The 17,074-nt window shown below is 40.3% G+C and overlaps 1 pseudogene; it reads right to left on the bottom strand.

The window, feature by feature from the left end:
• Window positions 1–975: 975 nt before the first annotated feature.
• Window positions 976–14,433, bottom strand: LOC144220170 (protein CRIPTO3-like; annotated as a pseudogene).
• Window positions 14,434–17,074: the final 2,641 nt, after the last annotated feature.

A 17,074-nucleotide genomic window follows, 5' to 3' on the forward strand; every position in this document is an offset into this window, starting at 1 on the left:
AAGTCAGTGCACCAGAAACAAGTCCAGGTGTTTGGAGGGAAATTAGAATGTGGTAAAAGTATCTTATAAATTAATTGGTAGAGGATTCAATGAATGATGCTGACACAATTGGATATAATGCCTCTCTTAAGTCATGCCAAAGAATATGTTACAGCCAGGTTAATAAACAAAGCAAAAGAAATAAAAGCAATAGAAGAAAACGTTTTTTATAAAACTAAGAGAACATAGGCCTTCCTAAATCAATCATAAAGTGATCTACAGTTTCTGGCTCCAAGAAATAGATATTATTTTGCATCTTACATAATAGTTAACATGGACATAGTGTATTTCCTCAGGCTCAGTTCTGATCTCCTTACCCTTACTCTTAACACCTACTTTGTTATTGTTACTAATCATGAACTTTTTTTGTTGAGATGAGAAAAATGAGGCAAATGGAAATGAATTGGGCTGGCTGATAAGTGTGGAGCCATGGACATAGTTTCAGGAATTCAGAAGCATAACTTATCCTTTCAAACACTTGGATTTCCTCAAACTAGTCAAAACTCAATGTTAGCTGGAGTATCTAGGTATCTGGCATGTGCTTTGAATGCTCTATTTTTCTCCTAATACTTATGTCTCAGTCCAGAAAAAACAACCCCCAAAAAAGCAAGGAAAAGAGACAACATCCTCTTCGTTTCAAGGGAAAGAACAGGTGAGAAGTAAAGCGCTTCAGCTGCCAGAAAGCTCACTTTAAAGCTAATGTGAAGAGGCATGTTAATGACCATACTAATCTGTGGAAGAAGGCCACTTAAAACGCCACTGTCTGGACCGGGTTAGGAATCTGTTGAAGAAGCCACTACCCGCAATTTAACATTCCAGTAATCACTCTGTAAAAAGACCCTTGAGCCACTGTGTGAAGGAAATGGTCTAGACAGCCCAGCACCAGGAATATGCCATTGTGTGTGTAGCAGATTGAGTTTACACTCTATTCCTGATTCACAAAGGGGGCGAATGTGCCAGTGGGCTGCGGGCCAGGACGTGGTGGGTGGTTAAATAAGTGTTCTTGGAGGAAGCAATGTTCTTTTGGGATCTGCATCGGCACACCAGCTGATCAACAAATGCAACAGTTTTGAATGAAGTTAGACAAAAAGATAAATTGGACATGCTCTTTTCCAATGTGTAAAGGGTGGGTACCCACCAAGTTTCAAAATTACAGACGGTCAAATTTCCAGGTAATTCTAAGTATCAATGTTTCTCTGGAAGGTTCATATGTGGAAGACTTGTCTATGCCAATTATACATGGGAGTTCTGTGACTCTACCTACACTACTATATTTTCGAAACTACCTACATGATTTGATTGCTCTTGAAAACTACACTCACTTTTCACTTACATTCAGATGAGCTGATAGAAAATGGGGACAGGAAGAAGTCTCGCTATTTCTGGTGGATTGGCAATACATAAGAGAAAAAGAGCTTGCTGCCAAAAACAATTTTTTGTCTTACTTTATTACAAAAGAATCTTAATTTTTTTAAATGTTCATTTATTTTTGAAAGCAGGAGACAGAGCATTCGTGGGGGAGGGGCAGAGAGAGAGGGAGACAGAATCCAAAGCAGGCTCCAGGCTCTGAGCGCTCAGCACAGAGCCCAACATGGGGCTCGAACCCATGAACCTGTGAGATCATGACCTGAGGTGAAGTCAGACATTTAATAGACTGACTCACCCAGGCACCCCTCATTACAAAAGAATCTTAAATCTCTACCTCTTTCATGAAGAATTTTGTTACTTAATGAAAAAGAGTACTCCCAGACCCCAAGTTGTTCGAATTCATTTCGTGCGATTATATATTTACTTGATATTATTTGCCTATGATTAATATAAGTGCTTTTATATTCAAGGTGTTTAATCTCATAATATTGCAATATTCTCGTATTGCACCCTGGGTGTTAAAGAAGAAAATAATGGGAAACAAAGATTTACATAAACATTTCCCCACAATTTGCTTTTTCCCAGCTTTGACAAAAATACTACTACTATCATGAGATTCACTTATGCAAAGTTCTTTTCCCTATCAGAACAAACACAGGAGTTTTAAAAAGACCTTTATCCCAGTGAGATGCATGGTCAGACATCTAACATATAGAACCATAAGAAATTATTTTAAGCGACTACACTTGTGGTAGTAAGTTACAGTCAACAGTAAACAGATCCAAGGTCCTACAGAAAGTCTCAGTCACAGAGCTGAACACGCAAGCCAGGCTCTGGAGTCGGAGAAGCTGAAGGAAGACCAAGGGAGAAAGCAGTGACAGACCCAGCTGCTGCTTCATGTCAAGGTGAGTCAGCAGATCAGCAATCACGTGCACGTGCTACAAAATAGCTTCCTTTCCACTTCCAAATCTCTCAAGCATCTCCCCTGTGGACTATGTCATACAAGGAAGAAGATCTCGGGAAATTTAGTTCTGCCTGGCTGAACTGACGTTTTAATTAAAAGCCATTTGATAGGTTTTCCGTGCCATTGACTTCACTGCTGATTTTTTCTCCTTCCTTCCCCTTGAGAAAACGAATATCAAACTGACTGATTTTGAGCTTTTAATCTGAACATGTTTAAATGTACTCAGGATGTTTTCTTTAGAAATAACAAAGGAGCAAAATAAAATATTCCCCATGACCCACTAGAGTACCATGCACAATTATGTTTCACATCCACACTTATGTTTTATGACTTGCAAGAGGTAAGTTAAATTAGGTTCCTAATTGAGATCCATGTAGTTTCATAATGAGCATTTTTTATGAAAACGCATGCAAATTGTCACTATCATAAAAAAATGTATCCGAAGATGTGATGCATCTGTATTATGAGGTGGGAAAATGAGTAAAGTTATAAAAGGCAGAAGGTATGTTTATGTTCAAGGCCCCCCTCCACTCTGGGTTGGGTGGGCTTATAAAAAATCACCTTGTTTCTCTCATATTTAATTGCCTCATCTGTAAAACAGGTGTGATCTCTTTAGCAACCTTCAATTCCAGGAAGCTTGTAACTTGAATTATCTATGATTCTCTAAAGTCTCAAGAAATGTAATGGGAACAATGGTTCTTATGAGGTGGCTGTCCTGAACAGATTTCCTAACTGCTTGGTATAATCAGACTCTACCCAGGCAGAAAACAGCAGAAGAGCGACTGGATAGATAGTAGCCATCAAGATGGTTTTTGTTGTTGTTGTTTTTAAGAACTTAACTGAGAAGAACAGTAAAATGCCTGGACATGCTAAGGTTAGCGACTATTTGGGGCAATCCTAAGCCTTTGAAACACATGGCAAGGAAAAACTGACCTTACCTGAGAAATACCTTACCCCGAGAAATAATGTAGCTGTGTTAAAAGAACCACAGGCACGTAATAAGTGAATGCTTTGAATCTCTATGGTTTTACAATGAGCCTTAGTGACCTCAATCAGGCTTGTGCTTTTCTGATCCACAACTCTGAAAAAGCAAATTTTGACTGTAAAATGTATTAAGATTTTAACTTATTTGCCATATGTGTTATCTGAAGGGGGGGGGAACCCTGCTGTGAAAACCTTTAAAAAAAAAAGTTTGACCACATTAAAAGAGTAAGGCACAAAAGGACAAAAGGATAATGATTTTTTCCCCCCTAAACTCCTGGCCTGAACATAAGTCCTCCAAAAGTCCCCCTTACCAGATGGCTAACCCAGCAAGGGAAGACAGCCAACTTGATTTCAAATGTGAGAGTGATTTTTTATTTAAATGAAAGATAGAAACTGTCTCAATTTTATTATATCTAAGAGGGGAGCTCAAGTGTTCAGCATGTGGGTCTGGTTTGAGTAAAAGTTTGTCTTTTTTTGAATAGAAATCATATGTAATCCCAGGCAGTGGCCTGAACCATTTGCTAATACTAATTGTTGTTGGTTGAAAGTGGAGTAGGAGATTGTTAAAGTCTTCCCTGGCAGAAACCTGATCTGTGGAAATGTACTTCACAGGAACTGTGATGAAGTTTGCAGCTGGCAGGGAGCATGACAGTGCAGCCACATGCGTCTCCATCTTTCCTTTGGCAACCAAATCGAGACTCACATGAAACAACCCTGGGAGTTAGTTGATGGCCCGAAATGCAGATCTGGCATTCTTTTCCTCCCCACCCCCTTCTCAGCCCATGATTTGACAACAAAAACTGAAGCTGGTGTATGTGCCATTTCTAAGAACATATATTTTCAAAAAATTATTATTTAATGATGTGGCTATTTTGAACTATGATTAATATAAGTACATTTAAGATATAACATTGGCAAGTCAGAAAACCACCAAGTAAGGCCAGATGTATAAACTGACCTGATGTTTAAATTTAAAACACCAGCATCAGACTGAAACGTCCGTTATTCCATGAGTCAAGTCACGGAGAATTCATACACAAATTATGCTTACCTGTTATTCCCGGAACGTAGAAATAATTGCCTTTTAAAGTTATTATTAACTAGTCTGTACATCATCAAGATAAGTGGATTTTGTTAAAACTATTGAATTATAAAATGAACTTTTGATTTTACGTTAGTCATGGCAATCCTTGAGAATCCAGTTATGTTCTAGGAACTTAATACAAATTGTCTTATGTTTTAAATTATCGTGAGATATATAAAATTGTTCCTAAATTACTGTTACATTCTCTTCTGATTTAGCTTTGTTCACTAATACCTAGATATCCTACCCCCATCAGTACCGTTGGGACTCTGTAGAACTCTGTCATTTTAGTTTCATTGGACATTACCATGACTACTTCCAGATCATGGAGAAAGGACTGAGCCAAGTACATTACGGGGAACTAGCACATAATATCAAGTAGCTATTCTAAATGCACTTTAGAGATGAAACATGTCCCCACTACCCATGCATTTATTAGCATTCAGTTAATGAATATAAAAGCCTGCATATGGTCCTTTTACATTTGTTAGAGTTAATAATACTCTAGCTTTTCAACCGTTTGCTATCACCATTTCACAGACAAAGAAACATGGTTCTAGGGGTCCTGAGCAGAGCTGGGGCTCAACACCCACCCTTTCCACACACCTACTCATCTAGTAACAAGAAAAAGTGCAATTACAGATCCTGCCTTGGGAAAGGTGTAGAGTAGCCCATCTCATGAAATAAACGTAAAATGGAAAAAAAAATTATGGCTTATCATTTATCAGATATCATAAAGTGTCTTACTATCCTTGGAATATTGTAGAACAAAACCCTATCAGAATGCTGCCATTGGCCGATACAATAAAACTTTGTCCTGCTGCCTGGCAAAATCTCTTCAGTTCTAAACATTTAAGTGAAAACTATGTCTTTCACAAGTTACTGTTCTTTATTACAGTATACTTTAAACATATTATGAAAATTTCATCTAGAAGTATATTATTCTTTTTAAGCAATTTTATGAAAAAAGTCTCCTTGATTTGGTTTTGGGGTTTTTTGTCTGTCTGTTTGTTTGTTTCTAAATCCTCAGGAGAGGCTGGAATAGATGAGCAAAAGTAACATTGCGCTACCCACAAGAATAAAAGCTGGTGTCCTAGCTTCTAATCCCCTCTTAAGACAAAATTTTCCTCTAATGAGTCCTTCTAAATGTATGTTCCAGCTTCTACAGCTACGAAACATGACTATTATCAAATGTTTACTATGATGTTCTCCTCTTCCTTTCACTGATGCACATTTGAACCAATGTTCCCCCCCCAGTCCTTCACTATCCCCATCCTCCAGCCCTGCCAGACTTAACCTCTCTCCCAGAACAATGACACGCTTGAAGCCAGGACCCATGTCTTAGCCCCCAAGACCAAGCACAGCGTCTGGCTTGTGATTTAAATGAATTGAGCTGCTTAACTGGAACTTGCTGTTTTCATAGAACAGGTAATCCTATCTAATAAACCAGTGCTTCCCAAACTGTGCTGTGAATTGGAATGACCTGGGGAGCTTTAAAAAATGCGGGTGCTTGGGTCCTACTTCCTGAGATTAATTGGTCTAGGGTGTGACCTGAGCATCAGAAGGTTTTAAAGTTCCCCAGGTGATTCTAACAAGAAGCCAAGAGTGAGAGTCACTCCAATAGCCAAATGCTTCACAAATTGAAAAATGCCCCAAGTGAGCCCATGTTTGCAGGGTAATGGCGATGTCTTAGGTCATACCATAGAGATAGCCTTTTCCCCTCCCTCAGTGGCCCCATTCCCTGCTCTTTGGGAATGAGCAAAGTGACGGCTCTTGGCTTCTAAACCAGTTTTAAATCAATGCAACAAAAGGAACGCCCCCAAACGTTTAATGAAATGCATTTAGATGGAATTTTAAGTTGGTTTTTGAGCAAATTTTCTTCTAGAAAAGAATATCATTTTACAAACGCAGGCAAAAGGGACGAAGGCACATCATTTGCAACTGTCACTGCCTCTGATACACTGGCTTCCATGCCAAGAAAAATGACTATTCGTTTCTTCACACAGAGCCAATATATTGCAATAGCTGACCTTAAATTATATTACTAACCGTGGCATTATTTTATACAGTTTCTTGGTAGAGATATTTTAAACAATCATTATCTTTATGTTTTAATTTGCTTCAAAAACTGTTTAATATTGATCTGTTTCATCTCTTTTATTTCTGCCAAAGAAAGAAAACTAGCACACATGTCAAGGTTTACCCCAAAGTGCTCAGGCCATTGTTTTACTGCGAATCCTCTAGTCCTCATTCAGCTTGACTCATTTGTTTATCTTGAATTGCAGTCCTGTGGTTTTTGTTTGTTTATTTATAATTAGTCACTTGCAACCAATTTGTAATAACAAGTAGCTACTTAGGACCCTTACCCCCATCTGTGGCAGAGACTGCTAGCTGACCACTAAAGCTATTTCCTTTTCTTGCTGGGCAAGCAACAAGGTACACTTTCCAATCCTTTGCAGTCCGATATGGTCACATGATGTAAGCCAATGCTCTATGGGCAGAAGTGATGGGAGCCCCTTCCAGGCCTGACCCAATCTCCAATGCACATCCTCTGGTGGCACTTTTGTTTCCCTCTTCCATCAGTGCTAAATTTCTACAGTCTTAAGCGACTGAAGATTCCGGGGTATATCAGTGACAGGGATACTACCCAGCTCAGAGATGTTTCTCCCCCCCCTTTTTTTTTTCTTTTTCAAGTTTATTTATTTGAGAGAGAGAATGCAAGTGGGGGAGGGACAGAGAGTAAGGGAGAGAGAATCCCAAGCAAGCTAACTCCACACTGTCAGCACAGAGCCCAATGCAGAGCTCAAACCCATGAACTGGAAATCATGATCTGAGCCTAAGTCCGATGCTTAATCCACTGAGCCACCCAGGTGTCCCGAGCTGGTTCCCCTTCTAATAGAGTTCCACGTAATATTGATGCAGAAATGGCTGTCTCAGCTGCCACTGGTGTCTGAGACAATTAGCACCCTTGAGTCCTCACTACACCCCTTTGAGGAGCTGGTCACTCACCAGGACAACACCCTCAAGAGAGCCTCTTAGCTCCTAACCCCTGCCCTGCGGACCCTGCAGGCGCCCTTTCTTACCCATTTTCCTTCAGAGTTTGATGGTGGTGAGCATGTGGGGAGGAGGATTGAGAGAACATTTTTGAGTGCCTGCATGTGCTTCTTTATACATTATTACATTTTTAGTCATCACAAAGCCCCATGAGGTAGGCATCACTATCCCCACTCTAGCTAAGGAAAATCTAAACACTCACACAAGGTTACCAGCTGGTTAAGTGGCAGGTTCCAGCTACAGAATGGCTCTTCTGACTAGAAAGCCAGGGATCACAGACCCTCCTGTGCTGACATAAGCCCACCCTACCTCCCTGGCTCAGGGTCTCCCTTGGAGCAGGCACCTCTGGGAAGGACAGTGTGGGAGCCTGTCTGCGGAAGCCAAGTTGTTTCACGGAGACCAGAGTGGGTGGAGGATGTGTTCCTGGCCTCCTCATTTAAAACTTGGAACACATTTTTCCATGGAAAAAATATTAGGCAGAGAGAATCCATTTTTGTAATGTATGCAAAAGCACTTTGCAAACCATCAAGGAGTATGTAATATGCCTAAAAGGAGTTACTACTCTGCAGTACATTTGCACTATAATTCCAACACTTTGTGGATTAAATAGCCTGTTGTGAAGCAGAATTTAACCGCTAACTGTTAGGCTGATTGTCTCAAAGGAAAAATACATTCCAAGGGCCAAACAACTGACTTACAACAGACATTTGGAACCCAACCCATTCATAAACTGAGAACTGCCTGGATTAACATGAAGAGGACACATCATCACCATCTTCATCAAGTATTATTTATTAAAGGCAGTGCATGGGGTGAAGGCTTCAGTGTAAAGGAAAAAACGAAGGGAAGTGTTAATCTAATTTTTTAATGGCTGCAATTCCACGTCCTGGTTGTGAATGAACTCAAGCTGTTCCAAAACATCCCACTCATCTTTCTTTTTACTTCCTTCCCCTCAATTGAGCACTTATCTTTTACTCTCCTTTCTTTTTATTTTCCTCTTGCCATTCCATTTTTTGGTCTCTCTTCCACAGCTATCCAACGTTTATTCTTGCACTAAGCAAACTCTTTACAAGGGCTCACTATATTCTCAGACTCCGTGATAGAGTCTCGAAATACCAAGATGAGCAAAACGCAGTTCTCAGTGCACTCCAGAGCTGACAGTCAGAGAGGGAAACCTATAGACAAACCAAATTCTGCCCCGATAAATATAAATAGACACATCGAGAGTAGAGAGGGTGTTGTCTAGGCAGAAGGAGCAATGTTAGTTCCTTTTTTGCTCACCTCACACCTGCATGCCCTCTTCCTCCCTTCTTGGTCCACACGGGTGTAAATCCTCATCACTGCTCTTCATTACTTCTCATTACTGCTCTACAATTGTCCTAACCAGTCTCCTGGCCTCTGTCCTTCCCACTGTAACTCAATGAGTATATTGCTGCCAGATGAATGTTCCCTTGGAACAGCTCCAATTATATAGCGCCCCCTGATTATCTCATTGATACTTCTCGCTATCAGAATTTTATGATAATTCCCAGCATTGCATTTGGAGGCCTTCCATGGCTTCATCCCTACATAGAGCTCCCTTATTAGTCAAGTGGAACTGCATGCTATTCCCCAAATCACTTCCTTCCTTATGCTATTCCGTCTTCCTTCCTCTACGGGGCTTCTCATGCCACGTAGGCTGAAATTCTATGCATCCTATAATACTCCACTCAAAGGCCATTGGCCGAGCTTTACTTATACCCCCCAGCTATGGATCTTTTATTGCTTATTTGGAGGAAGGAACCAGTGTTTGCTGCACATCTTTCATATATCAAGCCCGGTGCTGGGCACTTTTCATGTATTTTTCTATTTAGTGTTCATAACATCTCTGTGAAGCCTGTTGGTTCCCCCACTTTCAGATAAGGAAACCAAGGCTCTGAGAGGCAAAGTGTGCTCTAGGTAAGAGTATGGGAGAGCCAGAATTTGAAGCCATATACATGTGGACTTTGAAGGCCATGTTTGTCTCTTTCTGCCAAGCCTCGTTGCTTCCTTCATCATTTCTCTTGCAACAAGAGACTTGAAAAGTGGTATGTGGACTCCTCAATATCTCTCTAATGTTGTGGATACTTTTAGTTCAGAAACTTGGTCTTACACATCTTTGCCTACCAGACTGCCTACCACCATGACTGGAATTGTAGAAACTTAAATAATGTGACATTGATGTGAAAGTGCCACACTGGCATGACATTGAGGGATTCAGTCAACAAGCCATATGCAACTTACCTCATCAGTAAGCAACCTGTGGAATCATATGCCCATAGAAACATTAGTACAAAGAATCAGATATGGAGTTTTCACTGGTGCAATTCTCTAAAGAGATTCTGAATAGAACAAAAACTAGAGATACTGGCCCTTGGTGTTTGCATCTGGCAAAGTTGGAGGATAGGCTAATGAACGTCAGCAAATACTGAAAATGCTTTGTTTATTTGCTTAGATATTCAAAGTGAGCCATTTGCCAAATTTGTGGACCCAAGGACAAGACCGAGACACAAACAAATGTTTTTTCTCAGCCAGCAATAGCTTCTAATACCATCTGGAAACCTATACCAGTTAAGAAAGAAACAAATATGCCTTTTTTTGCTTTCCTTCTAAGACCTCAAAGCTGGTAAATCTGGGATCTGTAGGGGAGGGCAAAGAAGAGAGTTCCAAAAATGGAGGCCCTCCAGAAAAGTCAAGCCCCCCAGAAACCAAGGCCTCAGATTGCGGAAGTGATCGAGAGTGTGTTTACGCTGATCTCAGTGGCTCAGGAACAAAATAGAGGTTGCTGCTATCTCTGTTCACACTGAAAGAGCTTCCCTGTGACCCAATTTAGAGTTCAGTCCAACCCTGTAAATTACTACGATATTTTTATTGATACCATGAAAGTGTACCCTTGTTTCTCTATTGTCACAAAAGCATGTTGTTGAAACACTTAAAATATCTTGGCACACTTTAAAAGTGCTTTTTACAAAAGAGACATGAAATTAATGGTGCATTTCAGTCAACACGTCCTTCGCAGTGCTTTCCTTCCCCTTCCTCAAAGCCGCAGAATAAAACAAAGTGGGTCCAAACAAGACCTCTGAACATTTCTGCGATGGGAATAACATCTGGGTAGTCAGGAATGGGAATCAATGTTGCAATCTCCTTGCATACCCTAATGCACACATGAACAGCATTAAGCTAGTTTTATCATCAGATTTCACTTTTCAGTGAAGTTTTAATTACCAACCCTTGTAATGTCATTTCTGGGAGGGGGCCTTGCAGTTTACCTCCTATTTTCTTGCTTCCCAAATCTTTCCTCTGCTGTGCTCCAGCCTCCTCTGTTTCCTGCCCCCATTCAGAAAGCTTCAGATCCAATGTGATCATTCACCATTCCAGCACCATCGGGTTTTTTTGAACACCGTATTATCCTAACCACACAACAGTTTCCAGCCATCAGGCACATAATCTTAGCTGCACATTAGCCTGGAAATGGGCTTTTCCCCCCTTTGGTTATCTTATCCATAACATGTGCAACTATTACCTCATTCATCCTTGTGCTGGTTCCAGAGATTAACCCCGAAACTGTCATGATAAACGCACAATTTAAAAAATAGTCAGTTTCCTCAAACGTCTTGTCAGTCTCGTTTTAAATTTCATCCCCTGTTGTGACATGGCTACTAGAACTTGCTGTCTTTTATACTGTCTCATTTCCAAACATTAGAGCCAAGTATGATGTCATATGGTCTAGTAGCATAGCACTTATCTAAAGGAAAAAGCCCATCCAGAGCTCTCCCCAATGTTTTTATTTGTTGTAATAACACGCATAGCCCAAGTTAGAAAACATATTTTTAAAGGAAACCAATGAGACAAGCTTTAACCTTTAACCATGAAAAAGATTCCTTAAAATTTTAAAGGAAAGACAAATTCTATCCCGTAGACACATTAGGCTTTGACTGGAGAGGGTTTTTCATCAGCATTCAATATTAGCAAGATCTCTCCACTAGTCAAGCTGCAATTTTGTCATAAGCACTGTGCAGGCATTATGGAAAATGTTAGGAAGTGAGAGATGGTGTTCATGTCCAAAGCAATTTAATATTTAATCATTTTTAAAAAGGAAAATACAACAACCAAGACTCTCCCATTTTCTAATTGGCACCAGCGGTGCCATATTTAAATGGCATAAAGGGAAGATGGTGTCATGGGAAACAGAAGGCAAGGACCTAGGAACATGAGAAGGGGCAAGTCTCTTACATCTCCTCATTTATTAGAGATAATCTGTTCTATCTCTGAGCACTTGGGAAAGATCAAACAAACAATTCACACAAAGGCACTTTGTGACTATAAAGTACTATATGGTAGCATCTGTCAATTTTAAGTCCCCACTCTTAATTTTCAAAAATTATCAGAAAAAAAAAAAAACGCAACAAAATAAAATAAAACAAAACTGTGAGAGTCGGCACTCTGCATGCCTTTTGCACTCTGTACGCCATTTGCACTCTGTACACCTTCTCTCCGAGCACTGACCGCACGGTAGTATGATCCTATCTAACATGATTGTTCCTCCTACAAGCCGACAGCCTCCTTCAATTCTTCTTTATAGCTCTGCTGCCAAGGGCAACCTTAGGCCATGACTCTTGATTGATTTACATGCTAAGTGAGTACCTATATGAGACCTCAATTTTTATTAATTCATTTCTCATTTTATATCTTTTCATTAAACCCTGAAGCTCTTGTCTTTGCCTCATTTTATGCTGTCTACGAAGAATGTTCATTTTGGTCCCACTTCCCCAAACTGCTTCTACTCTTACTTCTCTGTGGAGGAAGCACAGGTGGGAGTATAACCTAAGAACCTGGGGATGAAGAGCGAACATCTTCTAGGAGTGAAACTTGAATATAGGAATCCACGGTGCAGAGTACAGATGTCTAACTTAGAAGGGAATGGCTCTGGGGTGCAGACTTCACTGTAGCTCATTAAGGGTGTTGATATGGCCAAAGAAAGGATATGTTCATCACAATCAGAAGAAGATGGTTATCACCAATGGATACATGGAAAGAGAACCAGAAAGATGGATATTGACAGAATGACTCCAGCATTGTTGGAGGGACAGGAAAGATACCCTCCAGTGGAGGGGGCCGCATCACCCTCAGGTGAGGCAGTGAGAAGCACAGGCGTCTGAGATCTGAAATCACCTCAGGCTGAATTCCACCTCTATCATTTACCAGCTGTGTAACCTTTTTTTTTTTCTTCAAAATATTTCCCGTTTTTACCGGGCATACTTACATGCACAATTATTATTTAAACAAATTTATTTCAGTACATAGTTTACAACCAAATATACTGTGAATATTTTCTCTTTTACAACAGTTAAAATACTTGCAAGGTATGGAGAAAACATAATTTATTATGCTGCCTTGCTGGGGAAATATAGATAGATTTTTTTCCCCCAAAGATACTTTAGTCTCTTCACCATGCATTGAGAAGAAAGGGGTGTCCTTGTCTTCTATAGCTTTCTATACATGATCGAAACTTGCCTTTCAACTTAGCTTTTTAATTTGCTTCTTGGGCCCATCTAATCATCAACCAGGTAATCCATTTTGGTTTTCCCAATTTCTTTCCCATTTGCTTCCTCTTTTTAGTACCCCTGGTACACACACCCACTTCCAATACTTCAGTATCCTATCCCTCACCTCTAATATCTGTCCCCTGCCCTCTCTTCTTCTCACTTTACAGAGGCTTCCTTTCCTTCTCAAGATGAGGTCTTGATTGATTTTGATCAACTCTCTACCCAAAGCTTTAGCCTCAATTCCACATTAGGAGCAGCCTTTAATAATATGAAGATAGAGTTCAATTATTTAAAGGAAAAAAAGAAAAAAAAAACACCTTGGTAGAGATACATGTATTAAGAAACATAGAAGTTGATCACAATGTAGATATAGCTGACTTTTTTTTTTAAAGAAGATTTTTGGAGAGGGCAGGGCAGAGGAAAGTAGTTAGTACTTTAAGGAAATGTTAGGGACCATGATGAAAATCTGTCCACTATTTCAAGGCGACTAACAAATGATTATCTCCCAGTTAGGACATTGGAATGACAGCCTTTACAGGTTATGAAATTTGCATGACAAATACTGCATATGTGAGTGTCCATAAACTGTAACTTTGAATTTTTAAAAAAATGTTTTAATGTTTATTTAGTTTTGAGAGAGAGAGAGAGAGAGAGAGAGCGCACGCGCATGAGCAGGGGTGGGGCAGAGAGAGAGGGAGACACAGAATCTGAAACAGTTCCTGGCTCCGAGCTGTCTGCACAGAGCCTGATGCAGGGCTCAAACTTAAAAAATGCAAGATCATGACCTGAGCTGAAGCTGGACGCTTAACTGACTGAGCCACCCAGGTGCCCCAATAGTAACTTTGTATAGCAAGGCAGATGCCAGCCAGCAAAAAAGTAGTGCCCGAAGATGGCTATTAATTCTGGAGTCCTGGAAACAGGAAGTGCTCATCCATCACATGGCCCCACACCCTGGTAGAAATGTCTGAGGAAAGCAGTGAAGCTGGCCGCAACGGCATTTACACATGGAACACCTCTTGGGCAGCCAGGTGTCACGGGGCACAGACTCACAGTTGTCATGCTCCCAGTTCCAGCCATAGAAGTGGGGGGGAAGGCACACAAAGACCCCATCATGTAGGTTCCCCCATTCAGACAGCAGGTTTTACTTAGTTCCTAACTATCCTGGATTACTAAGGACAGCACAAATTGGAAAGACCAATGACAAATTGTAGGCTCCTCCTAGGACCATTTGTGATCATCTCTTAAGGTTGGGTCTCCCTGAGAGGGACACGCAAGTTCACGATGGCCCAAACAGCAACTAATTCCAGTTCAAATGCTTTGGAAATGGCCATGAAGAAAATCACAGTGCAAGAGAAGCGCTGTATCTTTCTGTGGTCCACAGCTCACTTTCCCCAGAAGATCTTAGGGGAAGCGGGAGCCAGGATGTCCAGGGACCAGGGCTCATCACCAAATTTTGTCCCAAGGAATGCTTTGACCCCAGCCGGAGACTCAGCCTTGCCTGGGACTCTCCTTCCTCAACAACTACCAGCTGTGCCATGGTCTTATGTAAGTCACTTAACTGCTCTGATCTTTGGATTTTCATATGTAAAATAGTTTTATTGTATACAAATGTAAATTTATGTAAAATTACACAATGCCTGACCTGTAGTAAAAGCTCAGTATTAATGGCTATTATTATTACTGTTATTGTTACAGATCTTCCTTGACTTAGTTACATCCCAATAAACCAATTGTAATTGGAAATATCTGAAGTCAGTGGAAAATTCACTTACTACACCTAACCTACTGATCATCGTAGCTTAGCCATGCCTCCCTTAAATGTATGCAGAAGCCTACAGCAGCTTAGCCTTGGGCAAAACCATCTAACACAAAGCCTATTTTATAATGAAGTGTTGGACATCTCAGGTAATTTACTGAATACTGTACCCAAAGTGAAAAACAAGAGTGTTTATATGGGCACAGGGAGTTCATAAATGTGTTGGTTGTTTGCCCTTGACCGGAAATGCACCTGCCCTTGATGGGAAATGCACCTCACTGCTCCTGCTCAACCTCACGAGAGGATCCTACCACATATCACAAGCTCAGGAAAAGATCCAAATTCAAAATTTGAAGTACGTTTTCTACTATACATGTATCACTTTCATACCATCGTAAAGTCAGAAAATTGTAAGTCAAACCACTGTAAGTTGGGGACAGTCTCTATTAGCTACTGTAGGTTGATGACGCAGGTACTGAGATCATTCAGTTAACTCTCCTTCCTTTATTTTAATGCTTACCATGCAACCTACTTATTATAATTTTGCTCCTCTGAAAAATTCATCTAATGGGAAAGAATGAGTTGACTAGTGAACAGAAATGGTTAGTATACTACTTTTTGTCAAAAACTCCTAAATTGGAATGATTATTTTTATACATCAGTCTTTGGGGGATGTGATAACTGAATCCTCGGTAGTAAAAGTACCTATACTTATTATAACATAACATGTGTTAGTTTTAGACTAATTCTGAGAATCTATCCCTGGGATGTAGAAACCCTAGGAGGGATTCCTACAGTACCATTTGGTCTGTTCCAGGTAATGACCCTTCTCTTTTTCATTGGTTACTTCTCTGAACTGTAACACAGGGACTTCAAGAAAAAAATTATTTTTCTATTATTCTTTTGTGGTTTTTATTTTTCAGTAAGATCCTCGGGTCTCTCACTAATAAAATGAGAATAACAAATACAAGTTTGGGGGTGGATTAGATAAGGTAATAAGGGTATGAGAGTGCTTTGCAAATTGCAAAGCAGTGATAGGTGTTGTTTATTTATTAAATGCATTTAAAATATTTATTGAGTGCCTACTACATGCCAGCAACCATTTGAGGTATAGGGTGGTAACTGAAACAGAGTCTTTGCCCTCACTCTGATGGGAAGAGACAAACAATAAACAAATAAATAGATGATTGTAGTGTGATAAGGAAAGTCCTGTGAAGAAAAGTGAAGCAAGTTAAAAGAAACCTAACATGATGGAGTAGGGTGACTAATGAGATTACTTGATCAGAGACCTGGAAGGAGTGAGAGAGGGAGACAAGCAGGTAAAGTAAATAGATAAAGGGGTAAAGGGAAAGACAAGCAAAGGCCCTGGGGCAGGTGGAGGCTGGAGGTGGGGAAGCATGCTTATTAACTAAGGGTCTTTCTAGGATCAGATGGAAGCAGGATTCACTTATTCAAGTATTCAAGAGGAAAGTTATATCATCCTGAGCATTTTATGGCAGTAGGGCCCTCTAGAAGAGAGCAGAAAAAGGACTGAGACGGTAGTTAAAGGATGCAGGGACTGGGGATTGGTGGTACCCTGCACTGAATCTAGGGAACAGGCACAGTTAGAAAAAAAGATACCCATGGGGCAAAGCAACAAGATTTTACTTTGATCTCTCTTTCCCTTTCCTCCCATCAGTGTCACTCCTGCCCCAGAGACCACTGGACCCTGGTCTCAGGGAAGAAAATATTGAAATGTCAGCAGCGTTGCAAGTGGTCTCATGTAGCAGACTAGGAGGGGAAAAGAGCACAAGAGACAGGAAATGCCAACTCATCGTCACGGACAGAAAAGAGCATTTTTGGCTAATGGGCTGCAGGGTAGTTGCTACTGAGTGGACGTTCATCTTTGATGCAGACAAGTTGCAGTCTGCCTGAATTATAATTTTTGAGGGTTTTCTTCTGTAATTTTTTTTCTCTTGAGGAAAGAGGAATTTCTTACAAATCAATCTTTATTTCTGTCTTGGTGTAGTTTTTAACTCTATGCAGAACAGTACAAACAAAATATTCTTATTCCAACATGGCAAATCACTCACAGAATTTGATTTCATTTTATGACCATCAGTAGCTAGCTAGATATTTATTTATTTATTTATTTATTTATTTATTTATTTATTTATTTATTTATTTATTTTTAGAGAGACAGAGAGAGTAGGAGCAGGGGAGGGACAGAAAGAAAGGGAGAGAGAGAATCCCACACAGTCTCCGTACTGCCAGTGCAGAGC

The sequence above is a fragment of the Crocuta crocuta genome, unplaced genomic scaffold (assembly GCF_008692635.1).
Source record: "Crocuta crocuta isolate KB4526 unplaced genomic scaffold, BGI_CrCroc_1.0 scaffold9, whole genome shotgun sequence".
NCBI lineage: Eukaryota > Metazoa > Chordata > Mammalia > Carnivora > Hyaenidae > Crocuta > Crocuta crocuta.